General features: G+C 46.5%; 1 protein-coding gene across 3 annotated transcripts in view; it reads right to left on the bottom strand.

The window, feature by feature from the left end:
• Nucleotides 1–20,845, bottom strand: part of LOC124003420 (protein kinase C and casein kinase substrate in neurons protein 1-like) — a 117,226-nt gene that overhangs the window by 84,397 nt on the left and 11,984 nt on the right. The window contains exon 1 of one of the 3 annotated variants that reach the window (XM_046311672.1): nucleotides 9,562–9,853. The exons of 1 other annotated variant lie outside the window; for it this stretch is intronic. The gene's annotated coding sequence lies outside the window, so the exon portion shown is untranslated. Of the gene's footprint in view, nucleotides 1–9,561; nucleotides 9,854–20,845 lie in introns of those variants that run through there. One more of the 3 variants, XM_046311675.1, reaches the window with a different exon arrangement.

Below are 20,845 nucleotides of genomic sequence, written 5' to 3'. Positions count from 1 at the left end.
AACCGGCTCAAAGCCCGTAACAAAGGGAGACAACGTGGAGATAAGGAGTAGCAAAATCTATATTTATTAAAAAGTAACTAAGTATAATATACAATGGTGTGTGTAATCAGTAATCAGTAGTGTAAGTGAGTGTTTTGCATGCATGAATGTGATAATGCAGGGTGATGAAAGGTGCCAAAGCAAACAAACAAACGGCCACCAAGAACCACAACACAATCTACAACGGGTGTCTGCATGGAGAGAGTCTCCTCCATGAATGTGGAAGAGGTCTATTTATCCTGGGAGACACCTGTTTCCCATGTAGCTGACGACCCTCTCAACTCCGCCCACCGGCATCCTAATAAGAAAACAAGAACAAAGACAGAATACGGCAGACAGAGTGGGAGGGTCGTCACATTCCCCCCCATAAAACCGGGGACCAACAAGGACCCCGGAACAACATACCAGCCTCCCGCGTCCCAAATTGACACAGGCCTCTGCGTCCCAAATTGACACAGGCCTCTGCGTCCCAAATTGACACAGGCCTCTGCGTCCCAAATTGACACAGGCCTCTCGTCCCAAATTGACACAGGCCTCTGCGCCCCAAATTGACACAGGCCTCTGCGCCCCAAATTGACACAGGCCTCTGCGCCCCAAATTGACACAGGCCTCTGCGCCCCAAATTGACACAGGCCTCTGCGCCCCAAATTGACACAGGCCTCTGCGCCCCAAATTGACACAGGCCTCTGTGCCCCAAATTGATGAGGGTTTACGTGTTCACACTTACAATTTGCCCCAGCCAACCTCCTCCCCAGACCTCAGCAACCTTCGCACAGGAAGCAACATTTAAGAGGAAAGAAAACAAGACCAGGAGGAGCAGACAGGACAGAGAGAACATGACAATACGAAACAATGGTTAGTCACGTAAACATTAGGAACAGGGCGCACGAGAGAGCGCATCAGCAATCACGTTTTCAGTCCCCGGATGTGCCTCACATCGAGATGGAATGATTGTAAAAATAAACACCATCGCATTATCCTCTGGTTTGGACACATCATGGACCTCAAAAAAGTGAGGGGTTATGGTCGGTGTAGACCACAATAGGTACTACCCCGACCCGACATACACTTCGAAGTGTTGTAGCGCCCAAATGAGTGCTAGCGCTTCCTTTTCAATAACCGAATAGTTCAACTGATAATCGTTAAACTTTTTAGAAAAGAAACTAACAGGCTTCTCAATCCCAGACACATCTGCTTGCAGCAAAACTGCACCTGCCCCCACATGACTAGCATCCACCTGCAAGGTAAATGACAAATCCATGCGAGGAGCAGCCAGCACTGGAGTTGAGGTAAGCAACCTCTTTGAATCTTCAAAGCGTGTTGACAACGAGTAGACCAAACGTAAACAGCCTTAGCTTTCAGCATATCTGTCAAGGGAGCGACCACAGTAGAGAAGTTATTACAAAAACTACGGTAATAACCAATCATGCCCAAGAAACGCATCAGTTCCTTTTTAGTAGTTGGTGGTGGAAAAGCATCAATAGCCACCACTTTAGCCCGAACAGGACGCACTTCACCCTGCCCAACCACTTTTCCAAGGTATGTAACGGTCGCCTGAGCAAACTCACATTTTGCCAGATTGATTGTGAGGCGACCTGCAGCCAGACGTTCAAACAAGGCTTGAATACGGGACAGATGTTCTTCCCAAGTATCTGCATAGATCACTACATCGTCCAAATAAACAGCGCACCCGGTCAGACCGGCGACAACCAGTGGCACCTGCCAATAGCCTTTTAACAGGTCAAATTTGCTCACAAACTTAGCTGCACCGACTTGATCAACACAGTCCTCCATCCGAGGAAGAGGAAATGAATCTGGCTTTGTGACACTGTTTACCTTACGGTAGTCCGTACAAAAACGGTTTGTTCCATCCGGTTTACTGACCAAGATACAGGGAGAAGCCCAACTGGAGAAAGAAGGCTCTGCTATCTTACTCTCCAGCATGTACTTGACCTCAGCATCCAGACAACGTAGTTTCTCTGAAGAAACTCTATAGAACCGCTGACGAATGGGGTCAGCACCTCCAATGTCAATATCATGTTCTATTAAGTTTGTACGTGTAGGTGTATCAGAAAATAAACCTGGAAATCTCTGAATCAGACCAACCATCTCTTTCCGCTCATCAACAGGTAGGTGAGTGAGAAGACTGTCTAAAATATCCAGTGTTTCTGAATTTTTCAATCTACCCTGCAATATACAATCGTCAGGACCAGGAACATCTTCCTCCTCATGCACAGATCTAGCACGACAAGAACCCAAGGAAACAACGGTATCAGCCAAAGAACAGGTTTACCGTCCTCTGTAGAATCCCACTGTTCAGTCTCAGAGGAACGTGCATAATAGGGTTTTAACAGATTTACATGGCACAGCTGGTGTGCTTTCCTCCGTTCTGGAGTGGCAACTAGATAATTTTGCTCAGTGTACTGGCGCACCACTGTATATGGACCTTGAAACTTGGCTTGAAAAGGAGAACCAACAATTGGCAGCAGAGCAAGAACCTGGTCACCTGGACTAAAGTGACGAGGCTCAGTTCGGCGATCAAATATGCCCTTCATCCTATCCTGTGAAGATGATAACTTCTCTTTAGCCATTTCACCAGCGGCATACAGCCGTCGCCGGAAATCACACACATACGAACACAGGGACTGAGGAGGCTCGGGAGACTTCCAGTCATCCTGGAGAACAGATAAAAGTCCACGCACCCTATGTCCAAACACAAGGTCATTTGGACTGAAACCTGTGCTCTCCTGTGAAACTTCCCTAGCGGCTAACAGTAACCAAGGCAACCCCTCCTCCCAATCCTTATCCATCTCAGTACAATAAGCTCTCAACAAAGACTTAAGTGTTTGATGGAAACGTTCCAGTGCTCCTTGACTTTGCGCGTGATAGGCGCTAGACACATTGTGTTTAATATGAAGCTGTTGAAGAACCTGACCAAACAGATTAGAGGTAAAATTAGATCCTTGATCACTCTGAATGACCTTAGGGATTCCAAACAATGAGAGAAACTGAGTCAAAGCTTTTAACACCGATTTAGTCGTGATAGATCGGAGAGGATAGGCAGCAGGAAACCTAGTGGTCTGACACATCACAGTGAACAGGTAACTGCTACCCTTTTTTTAGAATGAGGCAGAGGACCCACACAGTCAATAATTAGATACTCAAAAGGTTGGCTGAGTACAGGAATAGGAAACAATGGTACTGGTTTAATAGCTTGATTAGGCTTACCAGTTAATTGACAGGTGTGACAAGTTTTGATAAAATCAGAAACATCCCTCTTTAATCTAGGCCAAAAGAAATGTCTTAATATGCGATTGTAGGTTTTCCTCACCCCCATATGTCCAGCAACGTCACTGTGAGAAGTTTCCAACACCAACTCACGAAGCTTAACTGGTACAACAACCTGACTAATTGCCTCCCCCAGAAAAACACTATCATGAGACACCCACTTTCTCATCAGGACATCCTCTTGGAGAAAATAGCCATGGGCGACATCTCCCAACTGTTCTATAGGCACAATTTGATCACGCAACTCTTCCAACGTGGGGTCATCCCGTTGAGCATTGATTAGATCTGAGCGGGTTACAGATAACGGGATAACAGGGAAAACAGTGACATACTTTGTATTATTATCATTAGTCGGCGCAGTGACTAGTTCGCCACGGCTCATAGAACGTGTCACTGCACACGCAGAGAACACCTCTGGGAAACTCTGTACACTCTCATCAGGAATCCCAACAAATGACGGCTTAGTGGAAACCACTAGAGATGGAAACACAACTGGCCATACCCGCTCACCTGCTAAGTTATTCCCAAGGATAACGTCGATACCCTCAATAGGCAATGAAGGACGCACCCCCACAACAACTTCACCCTTCACCAGCCCACAATCCAACATCAGTTTATGCAATGGAACTGACAGAGTGTTCAAACCTATTCCCCTAATTAGAACACTATTCCCGAATCAGTCTCAGCAGAAAAGGGTAACACAGACTCCAACACAAATGATTCAGAGGCACCTGTGTCTCTCAGGATCTTCACTGGCACTAGGTCTTTACTTCCTAACATAGACACAAAACCTTCTGTAATGAAAGGTAAATAGTCTGGATCAATATGGACTTTCACATTCTCCTGGGCCTGAGGAAATGAGTCAAGAATGAACTGATGTGGAACAGGTGCAGCTAACGCAGCAGGCTTAGATTTAGCGTAAGCACCCTTTGACCTGAGAAGTGGACATTCGTTTTTCCAATGACCTGAACCTTGACAGTAGTGACACTCCTGCCCAAAGTCAGCCTTACCATGGGAGTCAGGTTCAACCCTAGTTGAATAGAACTCTGCCCGAGAATCAAAGTATCTCGGTGAGCGAAGCCCAAATCTATCCGAACACCCCCACTCTTTCCGAATACGGGGTTTTGCAAAGACACTTTTGTGAGTCAACACATACTCGTCCGCCAAAACCGCAGCTTCAGCAACATTCTTTACTTTCTGTTCATTAATATAAGTGGCAATACGATCAGGAATTGTGTCCTTAAATTGCTCTAACATAATCAGATCACACAGCCCTTGGAAAGTCACAACTGCAGAGGCAGAACACCAGCGATTAAACTGTAAAGATAACTGTCGCGCAAACTCAACATGAGTCTGGTTATCGTCCCTTTTTAAAGTTCTAAATCGTTGGCGGTAAGCCTCAGGGACCAATTCATAAATCTGTAACACAGCTGTTTTAACTTTATCATAACTGGCACTGTCGTGTACACTAAGAGCTGAATATGCTTCCTGCGCTTTACCAGTCAGCACACACTGCAACATTAAAGTGCGGTCAGAATCAGGCCAACTCCTAGCGTCAGCAACCCGCTCAAACAACGAAAAGAATGTCTCGGGGTCCCTTTCATTAAACCGAGGCAATAACCGCAAGTTCCCAACAATATCAAATGTCTCTGGGGCACGACCAAAAGCGGAACTACCCCTAGGTAAATCTGGGTCACCTTCCCAAAACAAACTCTCCCCTGAGATCTTTCCTTCCCTAACCAACTCTATACGTTCTTGTTGCAACTTGATTTTAGCACGCTCCATATCTTGTTTAAATGCCAATTCCTTTTCATATTTCACACGATCATGCTCTAGCTTCTCACGATCATGCTCTAGCTTCTCACGATCATGCTCTAGCTGTAACAAAAGCAGTTCTTTCTGCTGTTCAAAAAGAAGGCTACTAGGACTAACCGATGGAATGGCCATTGTAACGTTATGGGGAGACAACAAATCCTCAGCAGAGGCTGGCCCGGTGGTAACTTCAAGAATACCACTCTCCATCAGATTGGCTTTCAATATCAACCTAATAGAATTCTTTAGACGTTTATCACTAATCTCAACCTTGTAGTGTTCCGCGACCTTCAACAGCTGTTCTTTAGTACCTAAATCTAACAATTCCTCTGATGGAGAGCGAATGAACTTATCTACATAAGACGCCATAATCACACAAAAAACAATTCTCGCTCTTCCCTTCTGCTGAGCACACCAGAACACAACCCGAGAATTGACAATCACCCTGAGCACCACAGAAGAGAGATGAGATATGGAGCTTCCCCAAAACCTACAATAACTCAACCCTAGTCTTCGTGCAGATTTGCGGTGGGAATTTACGCACTGTAGCCCGCTGGCAAGGAAATAGAACTCCCCAGCATGCTGGCAAATTCCACCAAGCCACGGATGTGCCCCGAGACAACTGCTCAGTCCACAGACACCACACAAAAATAACAAACATTAACCATGCCCAACATATTCCAAAAAATGAAACACGTCGCTAAACCTATCAGGGGAAAAAGGCTATAGCTCCGGGTAGCAAGTTCCACTACCCTACCCAAATCTCCCACCGAGGTACACAGCAGATTACTCACTTCAGACTGACGTCCCAACAGAAAGTAGAACAAGAGTTCAGGCTAGGCAGGGCCTGGAAACTAACCATTATACTCTCTCCAACATAGCACACAAACCAAACAAAAAAGGCAACCAATACTGGGCCGATCACACTCAAACACCATATTCAAACCAAACACGTACCTCCACGGTCTCCCAAACCAATAGTTCAAATATCCCGGATGAGCCCCCACTTGTCACGAACCGGCTCAAAGCCCGTAACAAAGGGAGACAACGTGGAGATAAGGAGTAGCAAAATCTATATTTATTAAAGAAGTAACTAAGTATAATATACAATGGTGTGTGTAATCAGTAATCAGTAGTGTAAGTGAGTGTTTTGCATGCATGAATGTGATAATGCAGGGTGATGAAAGGTGCCAAAGCAAACAAACAAACGGCCACCAAGAACCACAACACAATCTACAACGGGTGTCTGCATGGAGAGAGTCTCCTCCATGAATGTGGAAGAGGTCTATTTATCCTGGGAGACACCTGGCCCAGGTGTTTCCCATGTAGCTGACGACCCTCTCAACTCCGCCCACCGGCATCCTAATAAGAAAACAAGAACAAAGACAGAATACGGCAGACAGAGTGGGAGGGTCGTCACACTATATACTGTATTTTATATCATCTACTGCACCTTGCCTATGCCGCTTGGCCATCGCTCATCCATATATTTATATGTACATATTCTCATTCACCCCTTTTAGATTTGTGTGTATTAGGTAGCCGTTGGGGAATTGTTAGATTACTTGCACTGTCGGAACTAGAAGCACAAGCATTTAGCTACACTCGCATTAACATCTGCTAACTATGTGTATGTGACTAATAACATTTTATTTGATTTGAGGTAATAGAGGGAAATGGCATGTATTATTATTATTATTATTATTATTATTATTATTATTATTATTATTATTATTATTATTATTATTATTACACAAGAGGTTGACTCCACTTCAAGAGAAAAATAGAGAGTATTATCAATCTCATCTAATATTCAAAGGCGGATTTGCGAGTTGCCATGCAGACAGAAAGCCAATAATAAAACCCTGATTTGAATATTCATGAAGCCAAGAGAGCAACTCGGTGCTATGATGAGACAGTCATACGTGAGGGTGATCAGCAGCCAGGAAAATCTGGCAGCACATTCCAGAACAAAGGGTAACATGACGATGCTTTTACAACAGCTGATAGACCTGTGTAATATCATGCCATTCCTGTGAATGTAACCAGTAGTGGTTTCCTGTGTAGACCAAGTTGCTAGAGGAGGGGATGAGATGGGATGTGATTAAACGTCACTGGGTAGGGCGCTACACAGAGTGATGCTGAGCAGGGCAGGACAGGGGTGGGGGAGGGGTAAAATAAGGGGGGGGGTCCACAGCTACAGCTCCCAGCTAGCCACAGTAAAATTCCACTGCAGTAAAGGACAGGTCCTCTATATCTCAGAACCCATGGCAGCACCACAGCTATTCATCATAAACACTCAATGTGCTGCCTACACATCTCTCTGACTGCAGGCACTCGAGTACAGGTCGAGGAAATATTCAGGAAACAACCGAACTGCAAACTGATAACAATAACTATATCTTAGGGCTTTTAAAGTCAAAATGTAGTCCTATTCTCTTAAAGAAAGCTATTTTCAAAACAACTGAATGAATTCCTGTTATGTCCAGTTCAAAGGAGTATTTCACTGTACTGCTGACATTTACATAAAACACTCCCTCAATCTATGTGCTTAATTTCCCTTGAAAGTAACTGTGTAAGTCCCAATTCCACTGGGCCATACCAACTAAGTCCCAATTCCACTGGGCCATACCAACTAAGTCCCAATTCCACTGGGCCATATCAACTAAGTCCCAATTCCACTGGGCCATACCAACTACACAGCATTTATTGGAAATGGAAACCTACGAAAATATAGGCCTATTTGAAATTTGAAATCCTCCAGGTAACTTAAGCCAACTGTTAACCTACAGAGTACGAAACATGAATGCAAACATGCTTTCTGCGGTCAGGCTACTAAGGTACCTTGACAAATGATGACATGTTGTCTGTGGTTGTACAATAAATCGAACATGTCCTGGTTTGATTAGATAGGAATCATTTGTCATTGTTACCCTGAGACTGCCTTGTGTCTGAATGGTGGCGTAAGCTACAAGAGTATGTCAGAGCAGGCAGGCTCAACACGGATTCATATTCATTAGGCCAGTGGTTTTGTGCATTGTATACCAACCGTCCTTCTGAAGCACTACTGTGAATGGCCGTAAGATGTCTTCTGTTGAAATGGCTGTGGTCCATTCTTCACACATTGGACTAGTTCATATACTGTAGCTTTGTAACAACGTATAACGTAACATTAATAGTGATACACTCCAAGGTCATGAAGAAACGGAAAGCCATCATCCTATCGAATGTTTCTCCCCTGGCTAAGAAATGGGAGAGAGAAGTACCCTCCCTCATTCATTCACTTATTCATTCAACAGACAGAAAACACCACTGTGCTCGCTGTGTCAATACCTGATGTCTTCATCTACACCCGGAGCAGTATTCAGTACTCCAATAACAAAGCATCTGTGTGAAAGGCTTCTAAAACAGTGGTCAGCGAAGCGGCACTGCCAGGGAAGACATGAAATATCCTTACACAGACAGCAACAAGAGGTTTTCAGTCTGACAGAGGAGGTAAGGAAGCTATTTCAAATAGGCCTATCTATAACGCACCCAATGGGAGTGGAGACCTAGTAGATCTCCGAAAATGCCCTCACCCAAAGATAACAGACACACACATACACGCATGAACACGCATGCACGCACCCACACACACACTTCACTGTCTCTGTGTTCCTCCAGTACCCAACTGTTGCTGCCCCTGATACGCCAACAATCCCACTACACTAGGATCTAGGATCTGACGTTGGTCATATGCAGCACTCGTTTTATTCAGGAGAGACGCTGCTTCCTGATGATCTCATCATATTCCTGCTCTACATACAGAGAGAGTAGACATCATCAATTATTCAGTCGTACTGTGTAAACAGATAGGAGCAATGACCAACTCTACACACCTAGAGGTCTCCGCCAGGGTCCCACAGCTCCGACTCATATCATTTACCATACAGTACAGACACACTGCCAGTCTCAATCAGGAGTGCTGTCATCTTATCAACTATCAATACCTTAGCATTGTATGCTAATCTAATTTATAAAACTTAAGATACACAATGAATTGCAGTATTTGGTTTGATTAGAATAGATTTTACAGGCCTTTTCAAATCATTTCTGGGGTTCTGATATTCTAAGCCAGCAAATATGCTCGCAGATCGCCTGATACATGATAATAGGTTATACGCACAGACCAATAGAATGGTATAGTCCGTCACTGTGAGTCACAATAGAATGGTATAGTCTGTCACTGTGAGCCAGCGGAGTACATGAGTTAGTAAAAAAATAAATGTAAAAAGGTTCCAAAACTGTTCTTCGGCTGTCCCCGATAGGTGAACACTTTTTGGTTTCAATCCAGGTATAACCTTTCACACAAATAACCCTTTTAGGTTCTAGATACCAAGTTGTTTTTCTGAGTGTAGTCTTTAGTTCCATTGTTCCACTCACCTTTCGATGCAACGTCTTCCAGTCAGAAGGCTGTAGAGACAGTAGGGACTGTAGAGACATCCAAGACGACAAAACTCCTGTTGCATTTTCCACCTACTCTATAAACCCTGATCAATGTCCAACCACTTCATCTATAGCCTCATCTTACATGGGACTCCTCCTTGTGACACACACAGCCTCTCCCTCTCTCTGTACTTTAATACCAAGCCCAGGCAGAAACAGATCAGACACTAACAAACCAGACAACACCTTCCTACAACAAAACACAGCCATTAAAATGCCCTGGCTCACTCGGGTCTCTCCCAACAATGACAGGATACCCTAACCCGTCCCTCCCTGGGAAACTCCCTGGGAAACTATGCTGATGCTCTGCCCAGCCCACTTCACTCCCCAGCTGAAGGAAGCTGCAGTGGCCTACCTCTCTGGCCACACCAGCAATGTCCAATTGATAAAAAAGTAAAATTGATAAGAGCAAAGCATGAGTCACTCTAAAGGTGACCTCACAGTTGACTAACAGCGAAGGAGACAGCAAACAGAGCTGCTCCCTACAGATTCCTCCTTGGGACGGGAGTGCTTGGCCAACTCCCCAAAACAAAAGATTGGCACTGGAAGCAATACAGGGAAACATTTATAATGAGACAGAGAGAGGGGGGAGATAGAAGGAGAGGGAGACAGACAAAGCGAGAGAGAGTGAGAGAGAGGAGAGAGTGAGAAAGAGGGAGAGGGGGAAGAGAGAGTGACAGAGTGAGAGAGAGTGAGAGAAAGAGAGGGGAGAGAGAGAGACAGACAGTCACAGAGTGACAGAGTGACACAGAGTGACAGAAAGAGTGACAGAGAGAGAAAGAGGGAGGGGGAAGAGAGAGTGACAGAGTGAGAGAGAGAGAGAGAGAGAGAAAGAGACCAGCCCCCAGTGTCATGAAAGATCAGAGGGGCTCAATGAGACAATAATAACACGAGAGAAAAGCCTAGAGTATAACAAAGTGCAGTAAACCCAAACACACTTCCCTATTGTGGTGACATCAAATTTACATAAATTATGACATCTATTTGCTTACCAAAACGTGTGTATCGAGGGTATCTGAGAACAACACCCTCTACCACCCACACATTCAGGAGGTTTTGTCCAGCTGAAGTTAAATAAATGTAACCTTTTCTGGAGAAAAAAAAAACAATATTTTTAGTCAGATGGATTAGTCACTCAACTTGTCATCCAAGGGCCTAATGACCTGTTTGAAATGATCTTCTTTTTTAACCTTTTATTTAACTAGGCAGCTCAGATAAGAACAAATTATTTTTTACAATGATGGCCTAGGAACAGCAAGCAACTGCCTTGTTCAGGGATTCAATCTAGAAACCTTTTGGTTACTGGCCCAACGCTCTTTTTTTATTACATTTCTTATTTCATCTTTATTTAACCAGGTCGGCTAGTTGAGAACAGGTTCTCATTTACAACTGCGACCTGGCCAAGATAAAGCAAAGCAGTATCACACAGACAACAACAGAGAGGTACACATGGACAATAAACAAGCCAATGACACAGTAGGAAAAAAATAAAGTCTACATACAGTGTGTGCAAAAGGCATGAGGAGGTAGGCAATAAATAGGCCATAGGAGCGAATAGTTACAATTTAGCAGATTAACACCGGAATGATAAATGAGCAGATGATGTTCAAGTATAGATACTGGTGTGCAAAAGAGCAGAAAAGTAAATAAAATAAAAACAGTATGGGGATGAGATTGATCGATTGGGTGGGCTATTTACAGATGGACAGCTGCTGCGATCGGTTAGTTCCTCAGAAAGCTGATGTTTAAAGTTGGTTCGGGAAACAAAAGTCTCCAACTTCCGCCACTGGCAGCAGAGAACTGGAAGGAAAGGCGGCCAAATGAGGTGTTAGCTTTGGGGATGATCAGTGAGATATACGTTCTGGAACGTGTGCTACGGGTGGGTGTTGTTATTGTGACCAGTGAACTGAGATAAGGCGGAGCTTTACTTAGCATAGACTTAGATGTTCTGGATCCAGTGGGTCTAGCAACGAATGTGTAGCAAGGGCCAGCCGACTAGAGCATACAGGTCGCAGTGGTGGGTGGTATAAGGTGATTTGGTAACAAAACGGATGGCACTGTGATAGACTGAATCCAGTTTGCTGAGTAGAGTATTGGAAGCTATTTTGTAGATGACATTGCCGAAGTCGATGATCGGTAGGATAGTCAGTTTTACTAGGGTAAGTTTGGCGGCGTGAGTGAAGGAGGCTTTGTTGCGGAATAGAAAGCCGATTCTAGATTTCATTTTGGAACCATCAAAGGTGGTGATGCTAGTCAGGCGGGCGGGTGCGGGCAGCGAACGGTTGAAAAGCATGCATTTGGTTTTTACTAGCGTTTAAGAGCAGTTGGAGGCCACGGAAGGAGTGTTGTATGGCATTGAAGCTCATTTGGAGGTTAGTTAGCACATTGTCCAAGGAAGGGCCAGAAGTATACAGAATGGTGTCGTCTGCGTAGAGGTGGATCGGGGAATCGCCCGCAGCAAGAGCGACATCATTGATATATACAGAGAAAAGAGTCGGCTCGAGAATTGAACCCTGTGCTACCCCCATAGAGACTGCCAGAGATCCGGACAACATACCCTCCGATTTGACACGCTGAACTCTGTCTGCAAAGTAGTTGGTAAACCAGGCGAGGCAGTCATTAGAAAAACCAAGGCTATTGAGTCTGCCGATAAGAATATGGTCAGTGACAGAGTCGAAATCCTTGGCCAGGTCGATGAAGACGGCTGCACAGTACTATCTTGTATCGATGGCGGATATGATATCGTTTAGTACCTTGAGCGTGGCTGAGGTGCACCCGTAACCGGCTCGGAAACCAGATTGCACAGAGGAGAAGGTACGGTGAGATTCAAAATGGTCAGTGATCTGTTTATTAACTTGGCTTTCGAAGACTCTAGATAGGCAGGGCAGGATGTGTATATATATAGGTCTGTAACAGTTTGGGTCCAGGGTGTCTCCCCCTTTAAAGAGGGGGATGACTGCGGCAGCTTTCCAATCCTTGGGGATCTCAGACGATATGAAAGAGAGGTTGAACACGCTGGTAATAGGGGTTGCAACTATGGCAGCGGATAGTGTTAAAAAGAGGGGTTCCAGATTGCCTAGCCCAGCTGATTTGTACGGGTCCAGGTTCTGCAGCTCTTTCAGAACATCTGCTATCTGGATTTGGAAGAAGGAGAAGCTGGGGAGGCTTGGGCGAGTAGCTGTGGGGGGGGGTAGCTGGGGCCCGAGGTTGGAGTAGCCAGGAGGAAGGCATGGCCAGCCGTTGAGAAATGCTTATTGAAATGTTCGATTATCATGGATTTATCAGTGGTGCCCGTTTTACCTAGCCTCAGTGCAGTGGGCAGCTGGGAGGAGGTGCTCTTGTCCTCCATGGACTTTAGTGTCCCAAAACCTTTTGGAGTTAGAGCTACAGGATGCAAATTTTTGCTTGAAAAAGCTAGCCTTTGCTTTCCTGACTGACTGCGTGTATTGGTTCCTGACTTCCCTGAACAGTTGCATATCGTGGGGACTGTTCGATGCTATTGCAGTCCGCCGCAGGATGTTTTTGTGCTGGTCAAGGGCAGTCAGGTCTGGAGTGAACCAAGGGCTGTATCTGTTCTTAATTCTGCATTTTTTTTGAACAGGGCATGCTTATTAAAGATGGTGAGGAAATTACTTTTAAAGAATGACCAGTCATCCTCGACTGACGGGATGAGGTCAATATCCTTCCAGGATACTGTTAAAAGATTTTATAAAGGTTTAAGATATATGATTAAATAATTCTACCCAGAAATTTAACCATTCGGGATTAGAGGTTATGTAGCATGGACAAGGAGTAATTAAAAATAATAAACACAGGTACAACTAGGTTGGACCTGGGAAGAGAGGAATGTATGCGTGTGCCAAAAGAAAACAAAGAGGAGCCTTAACCTATGTTTGAACCAACCCGGCTATAACTCTGGGGAGATAGGACAGTGAGAGCCCCTCCAGGTTTCCCTTATCTTATGTTAAGAGAATGTTATCAAAGGAACGTCTTTGTATATGCACAGGTGTCACGTTCTGACCATCGTTCGTGTGTGTTTTCCTTGTTTTAGTGTTGGTCAGGACGTGAGCTGGGTGGGCATTCTATGTTTGGCCTGATATGGTTCTCAATCAGAGGCAGGTGTTAGTCATTGTAGCCTGTTTTGTGTTGGGTTTTGTGGGTGATTGTTCCTGTCTCTGTGTTTGTGGCACCAGATAGGACTGTTTCGGTTTTTTCACGTTTCTTGTTTTGTAGATTGTTGTATTTTAATCTTTATTAAAGATGTACAAAAATAACCACGTTGCATTTTGGTCCGTCTCTCTTTCACCAGAAGAAAACCGTTACAGAATCACACACCAACCAAGGACCAAGTGGCGTGGTAAACAGAGGCACCAGCAACAGCAGCAGCAGGAGAAGCAACAGGTGCAGCAGGAGCAACAGCAGCAGCAGCAAAGGAAGCAGCAGGAGAATTGGGGGAGTGTGAAGAAAGAGAGCAGTTGATTTGGAGTAGTATGCAAGGCATTCACCCTGAGGTGTGTGTCCCCAGCCCGGTACCACCAGTGCCGGCACTCCGCACCAGGCTGTCTCTCCGTCCCATCAACACAGGTGTTCCCGCCTGTCCGGCGCTTCCAGAGGCGCCAGCGCCCCTCAGTCCAGAGGCGCCAGCGCCACTCAGTCCAGAGGCGCCAGAGCGTCTCTGTCCAGCGCTGACAGAGCCTTCCTCCTCTCCAGAGTTGCCGGAGTTTCCAGTCTGTCCAGCGACGCCTGAGCTGTCCGCCTGCCCAGCGCCATCTGAGCTGTCCGTCTGTCCAGCGCTGTCAGAGCCTACCTCCTCTCCAGAGTTGCCGGAGTCTCCAGTCTGTCCAGCGCCGCCTGAGCTGTCCGTCTGCCCAGCGCCATCTGAGCTGTCCGTCTGTCCAGCGCTGTCAGAGCCTACCTCCTCTCCAGAGTTGCCGGAGTCTCCAGTCTGCCCAGCGCCATCTGAGCTGTCCGCCTGTCCCGCGCTGCCAGAGCTCCCGCCCCTCAGTCCAGAGGCGCCAGAGCCCCTCAGTCCAGCGCTGCCAGAGCCTTCCTCTCCAGCGTTGCCCAGCGCCATCTGAGCTACCCGTCTGCCCAGCGCCGCCAGTACCGTCAGTCTGCCCAGCGCCGCCTGAGCTACCCGTCTGCCCAACGCCATCAGAGTCGCCAGTCTGCCCAGCGCCACCTGAGCTACCCGTCTGCCCAGCGCCAACAGAGTCGCCATTCAGCCAGGATCCGCCAGTCAGCCAGGATCTGCCAGAACTGCCAGTCAGCCAGGATCTGCCAGAACTGCCAGTCAGCCAGGATCCGCCAGAACTGCCAGTCAGCCAGGATCCGCCAGAACTGCCAGTCAGCCGGGATCCGCCAGAACTGCCAGTCTGCCGGGATCCGCCAGTCTGCCAGGATCCGCCAGTCAACCAGGATCTTCCAGATCCACCAGGACCCGCCATTCAGCCAGGATCCGCCAGTCAGCCAGGATCTGCCAGAGCCGCCAGTCAGCCAGGATCTGCCGGAACCGCCAGTCAGCCAGGATCTGCCGGAACCGCCAGTCAGCCAGGATCTGCCGGAACCGCCAGTCAGCCAGGATCTGCCGGAACCGCCAGTCAGCCAGGATCTGCCGGAACCGCCAGTCAGCCAGGATCTGCCGGAACCGCCAGTCAGCCAGGATCTGCCAGTCAGCCAGGATCTGCTAGATCCATCAACCTGCCTGAGCTTCCCCTCAGTCCTGAGCTTCCCCTCAGTCCTGAGCTTCCCCTCAGTCCTGAGCTTCCCCTCAGTCCTGAGCTTCCCCTCAGTCCTGAGCTTCATTTTTTTCACGTTTCTTGTTTTGTAGATTGTATTTTCATCTTTATTAAAGATGTACAAAAATAACCACGCTGCATTTTGGTCCGCCTCTCTTTCACCAGAAGAAAACCGTTACAACAGGAAAGCTCTCGCAAATAAACTTGGATTTGACCAATTGTGAGCTGGGAACTCTGTCTGTTTCATTTAAAACCAGAACATTACAAACTCAAATCAAAATCAAATCAAATCAAATTTTATTTGTCACATACACATGGTTAGCAGATGTTAATGCGAGTGTAGCGAAATGCTTGTGCTTCTAGTTCCGACAATGCAGTGATAACCAACAAGTAATCTAACTAACAATTCCAAAACTACTGTCTTATACACAGTGTAAGGGGATAAGGAACATGTACATAAGGATATATGAATGAGTGATGGTACAGAGCAGCATACAGTAGATGGTATCGAGTACAGTATATACATATGAGATGAGTGTGTAGACAAAGTAAACAAAGTGGCATAGTTAAAGTGGCTAGTGATACATGTGTTACATAAGGATGCAGTCGATGATGTAGAGTACAGTATATACATATGCATATGAGATTAATAATGTAGGGTAAGTAACATTATATAAGGTAGCATTGTTTAAAGTGGCTAGTGATATATTTACATCATTTCCCATCAATTCCCATTATTAAAATGGCTGGAGTTGGGTCAGTGTCAATGACAGTGTGTTGGCAGCAGCCACTCAGTGTTAGTGGTGGCTGTTTAACAGTCTGATGGCCTTGAGATAGAAGCTGTTTTTCAGTCTCTCGGTCCCAGCTTTGATGCACCTGTACTGACCTCGCCTTCTGGATGATAGCGGGGTGAACAGGCAGTGGTTCGGGTGGTTGATGTCCTTGATGATCTTTATGGCCTTCCTGTAACAACGGGTGGTGTAGGTGTCCTGGAGGGCAGGTAGTTTGCCCCCGGTGATGCGTTGTGCAGTCCTCACTACCCTCTGGAGAGCCTTACGGTTGAGGGCGGAGCAGTTGCCGTACCAGGCGGTGATACAGCCCGCCAGGATGCTCTCGATTGTGCATCTGTAGAAGTTTGTGAGTGCTTTTGGTGACAAGCCGAATTTCTTCAGCCTCCTGAGGTTGAATAGGCGCTGCTGCGCCTTCTTCACGACGCTGTCAGTGTGAGTGGACCAATTCAGTTTGTCTGTGATGTGTATGCCGAGGAACTTAAAACTAGCTACCCTTTCCACTACTGTTCCATCGATGTGGATAGGGGGTGTTCCCTCTGCTGTTTCCTGAAGTCCACAATCATCTCCTTAGTTTTGTTGACGTTGAGTGTGAGGTTATTTTCCTGACACCACACTCCGAGGGCCCTCACCTCCTCCCTGTAGGCCGTCTCGTCGTTGTTGGTAATCAAGCCTACCACTGTTGTGTCGTCCGCAAACTTGATGATTGAGTTGGAGGCGTGCGTGGCCACGCAGTCGTGGGTGAACAGGGAGTACAGGAGAGGGCTCAGAACGCACCCTTGTGGGGCCCCGTGTTGAGGATCAGCGGGGAGGAGATGTTGTTGCCTACCCTCACCACCTGGGGGCGGCCCGTCAGGAAGTCCAGTACCCAGTTGCACAGGGCGGGGTCGAGACCCAGGGTCTCGAGCTTGATGACGAGCTTGGAGGGTACTATGGTGTTGAATGCCGAGCTGTAGTCGATGAACAGCATTCTCACATAGGTATTCCTCTTGTCCAGGTGGGTTAGGGCAGTGTGCAGTGTGGTTGAGATTGCATCGTCTGTGGACCTATTTGGGCGGTAAGCAAATTGGAGTGGGTCTAGGGTGTCAGGTAGGGTGGAGGTGATATGGTCCTTGACTAGTCTCTCAAAGCACTTCATGATGACGGAAGTGAGTGCTACGGGGCGGTAGTCGTTTAGCTCAGTTACCTTAGCTTTCTTGGGAACAGGAACAATGGTGGCCCTCTTGAAGCATGTGGGAACAGCAGACTGGTATAGGGATTGATTGAATATGTCCGTAAACACACCGGCCAGCTGGTCTGCGCATGCTCTGAGGGCGCGGCTGGGGATGCCGTCTGGGCCTGCAGCCTTGCGAGGGTTAACACGTTTAAATGTCTTACTCACCTCGGCTGCAGTGAAGGAGAGACCGCATGTTTCCGTTGCAGGCCGTGTCAGTGGCACTGTATTGTCCTCAAAGCGGGCAAAAAAGTTATTTAGTCTGCCTGGGAGCAAGACATCCTGGTCCGTGACTGGGCTGGATTTCATCTTGTAGTCCGTGATTGACTGTAGACCCTGCCACATGCCTCTTGTGTCTGAGCCATTGAATTGAGATTCCACTTTGTCTCTGTACTGACGCTTAACTCTGGTTTGCAGACCTATAAGGATAAGTGAAATTTATGAACATTGATTACAAAATTCTACATCAGACACCCGGGCCAGGGCGATTAGAAAGGCCTGCTCGCAGAAGTGTTTTAGGGAGCATTTGACAGTGATGAGGGGTGGTCGTTTGATTGCGGACCCATAGCGGATACAGGCAATGAGGCAGTGATCGCTGAGATCCTGATTGAAAACAGCAGAGGTGTATTTGGAAGGCAAGTTGGTCAGGATAATGTCTATGAGGGTGCCCATGTTTACGGATTTAGGGCTTGGTGGGTTCCTTGATGATTTGTGTAAGATTGAGGGCATCTAGCTTAGATTGTAGGGCTGCCGGGGTGTTAAGCATATCCCAGTTTAGGTCACCTAACAGAACGAACTCTGATGCTAGATGGGGGGCGATCAATTCACAAATGGTGACCAGGGCACAGCTGAGAGCTGAGGGGGGTCGGTAGCAGGCGGCAACAGTGAGAGACTTATTTCTGGAGAGATACATTTTTTAAATTAGAAGTTCAAACTGTTTGGGTATAGACCTGGAAAGTATGACAGAACTTTGCAGGCTAACTCCCCCTTTGGCAGTTCTATCTTGACGGAAAATATTGTATTTGGGTATGGAAATCTCAGAATTTTTGGTGGCCTTCCTAATCCAGGATTTAGACACAGCAAGGTCATCAGGGTTGGCGGAGTGAGTGAGTAAAACAAATTTAGGGAGACTTCTGATGTTGACATGCATGAAACCAAGGCTTTTTTGATCACAGAAGTCAACAAATGAGGGTGCCTGGGGACATGCAGGGCCTGGGTTTACCTCCACATCACCCGAGGAACAGAGAAGGAGTAGGATGAGAGTACAGCTAAAGGCTATCAAAACTGGTCGCCTAGAGTGTTGGGGACAAAAAATAAAAGGAGAAGATTTCTGGGCATGGTAGAATAGATTCAGGGCATAATGTGCAGGGGTATGGTGGGGTGCGGGTACAGTGGGGGTAAGCCCAGGCACTGAGTGATGATAAGAGAGGTTGTATCTCTGGACATGCTGGTTATAATGGGTGAGGTCACCACATGTGTGGTAGGTGGGACAAAGGAGGTATCAGAGGTATGATGAGTGGAACTAGGGGCTCCATTGTAAACTAAAACAATGATAACAAACCTAAACAGCAGTATACAAGGCATATTGGCATTTGAGAAAGACATACAGCGAGGCATAAAGTAATCACAGGTGTTGAGAAGACTATAGAGTTCAGGTGCATCCTTGTCATTTCCAGTCACAACTTGTAGACTTGTTCACGTGCTGCTGTGCGTTTTGTTGCCAACCTTACTTTGCTACCTGACAACTTTACTGTTTTTACTTTTGAATTTACGTTTATATTTTTAGTTGTATTTCCCTCACTCAACTTTTTCACTCCGGACGTTTTATCTGGACATGGTTCGCCAGGATTTCCAACAGCCGAAGCGAAGTAGTAACATTAACGTGATGCCTTCTAATTGCCTTCTAATAGTCATAATATACAGGAGAACGTTTGCCTTTCGGCGAGGATAGCTGTGCTGCAAGCTTCAGACGCAATCGTTAGGCAAGGGTAATTTCAGTGTAGGAAAGGATGAAACAGCGTCTGTGCCACCAGTAAGTACAGATAGTAATGTTAGTATGAATCCCCTCGCACTGTCCCCGCAGCCGGACAACTTTCATGGCTTCTGGAGGGAAATGCTGTAGGAATGTTCAACCGGTGACGCTCATTCAGCTGACAGAAACTTTCAACCGGTTCTCCCCATTAAGCAGCGAGTTGGAGTCAGAGGCCGAGCCTTCTCTGGTCTCTACTCCTCCCATTACGGGGTCTGAGACGCCGAAGGCTCCCACCATTAGCTCTGACAAATTGAAAATCCTAGTCATTGTCGGCTCCATTACTCGCAGTATTGGACTTTACTCGCAGTATTGGACGAATCATCCAGCGATCATACACTGTTTACCAGGGGGCAGGGCTACCGACGTTAAGGCTAATCTGAAGATGGTGCTGGCTAAAGCAAAAACTGGCGAGTGTAGAGAGTATAGAGATATTGTTATCCACGTCGGCACCAACGATGTTAGGATGAAACAGTCAGAGGTCACCAGGGCTTCAGGGTGTAAATCGGCTAGAAAGATGTGGTATCGAGTAATTGTCTCTGGCCACGGGCTCTACAGCAGAGTCTCACAACTCAATCGCTGGTTGAAAACTGTTTTCTGCCCCTCCCAAAATATATAATTTGTAGAAGATTGGCCCTCTTTCTGGGACTCACCCACAAACAGGACCAAGACTGGCCTGTTGAGGAGTGACGGACTCCATCCTAGCTGGAGGGGTGCTCTCATCTTATCTACGAACATAGACAGGGCTCTATCACCCCTAGCTCCACAATGAAATAGGGTGCAGGTCAGGCAGAAGGCTGTTATCCAGCCTGCCAGCTTAGTGGAGTCTGCCACTAGCACAATCAAGTGTAATCAGCTCAGCTATCCCCATTGAGACCGTGTCTGTGCCTCGACCTAAGTTGGGCAAAACTAAACATGGCGGTGTTCGCTTTAGCAATCTCACTAGAATAAAGACCGCAAAGGCGGAAGTGTTGCTAACATTTACGATAGCAAATGTCAATTTACAACAAACAAAAAATGACATTGTCGTCTTTTGAGCTTCTAGTCATGATATCTATGCAGCCTACACAATCACTTTTTTTATAGCTACTGTTTACAGGCCTCCTGGGCCACCCACTGAGTTCCCTGAATTCCTATCGGACCTTCTAGTCATAGCAGATAATATTCACATGTTTGGTGACTTTAATATTCACATGGAAAAGTCCATAGACCCACTCCAAAAGGCTTTCGGAGCAATCATCGACTCAGTGGGTTTTGTCCAACATGTCCCTGGACTTACTCACTGCCACAGTCATACTCTGGATCTGGTTTTGTTCTGTGATATAAATGTTGTGGATATTAATGTTTTTCCTCATAACCCTGGACAATCGGACCACAATTTTATTACGTTTGCAAACGCAACAAATAATCTGCTCAGACCCCCAACCAAGGAGCATCAAAAGCCATGCTATAA

The sequence above is a fragment of the Oncorhynchus gorbuscha genome, linkage group LG18, assembly GCF_021184085.1.
Source record: "Oncorhynchus gorbuscha isolate QuinsamMale2020 ecotype Even-year linkage group LG18, OgorEven_v1.0, whole genome shotgun sequence".
NCBI classification, from domain to species: domain Eukaryota; kingdom Metazoa; phylum Chordata; class Actinopteri; order Salmoniformes; family Salmonidae; genus Oncorhynchus; species Oncorhynchus gorbuscha.
Note: the sequence above shows the minus strand (reverse complement) of the source record. Positions and strands in the feature narration are given on the sequence as shown.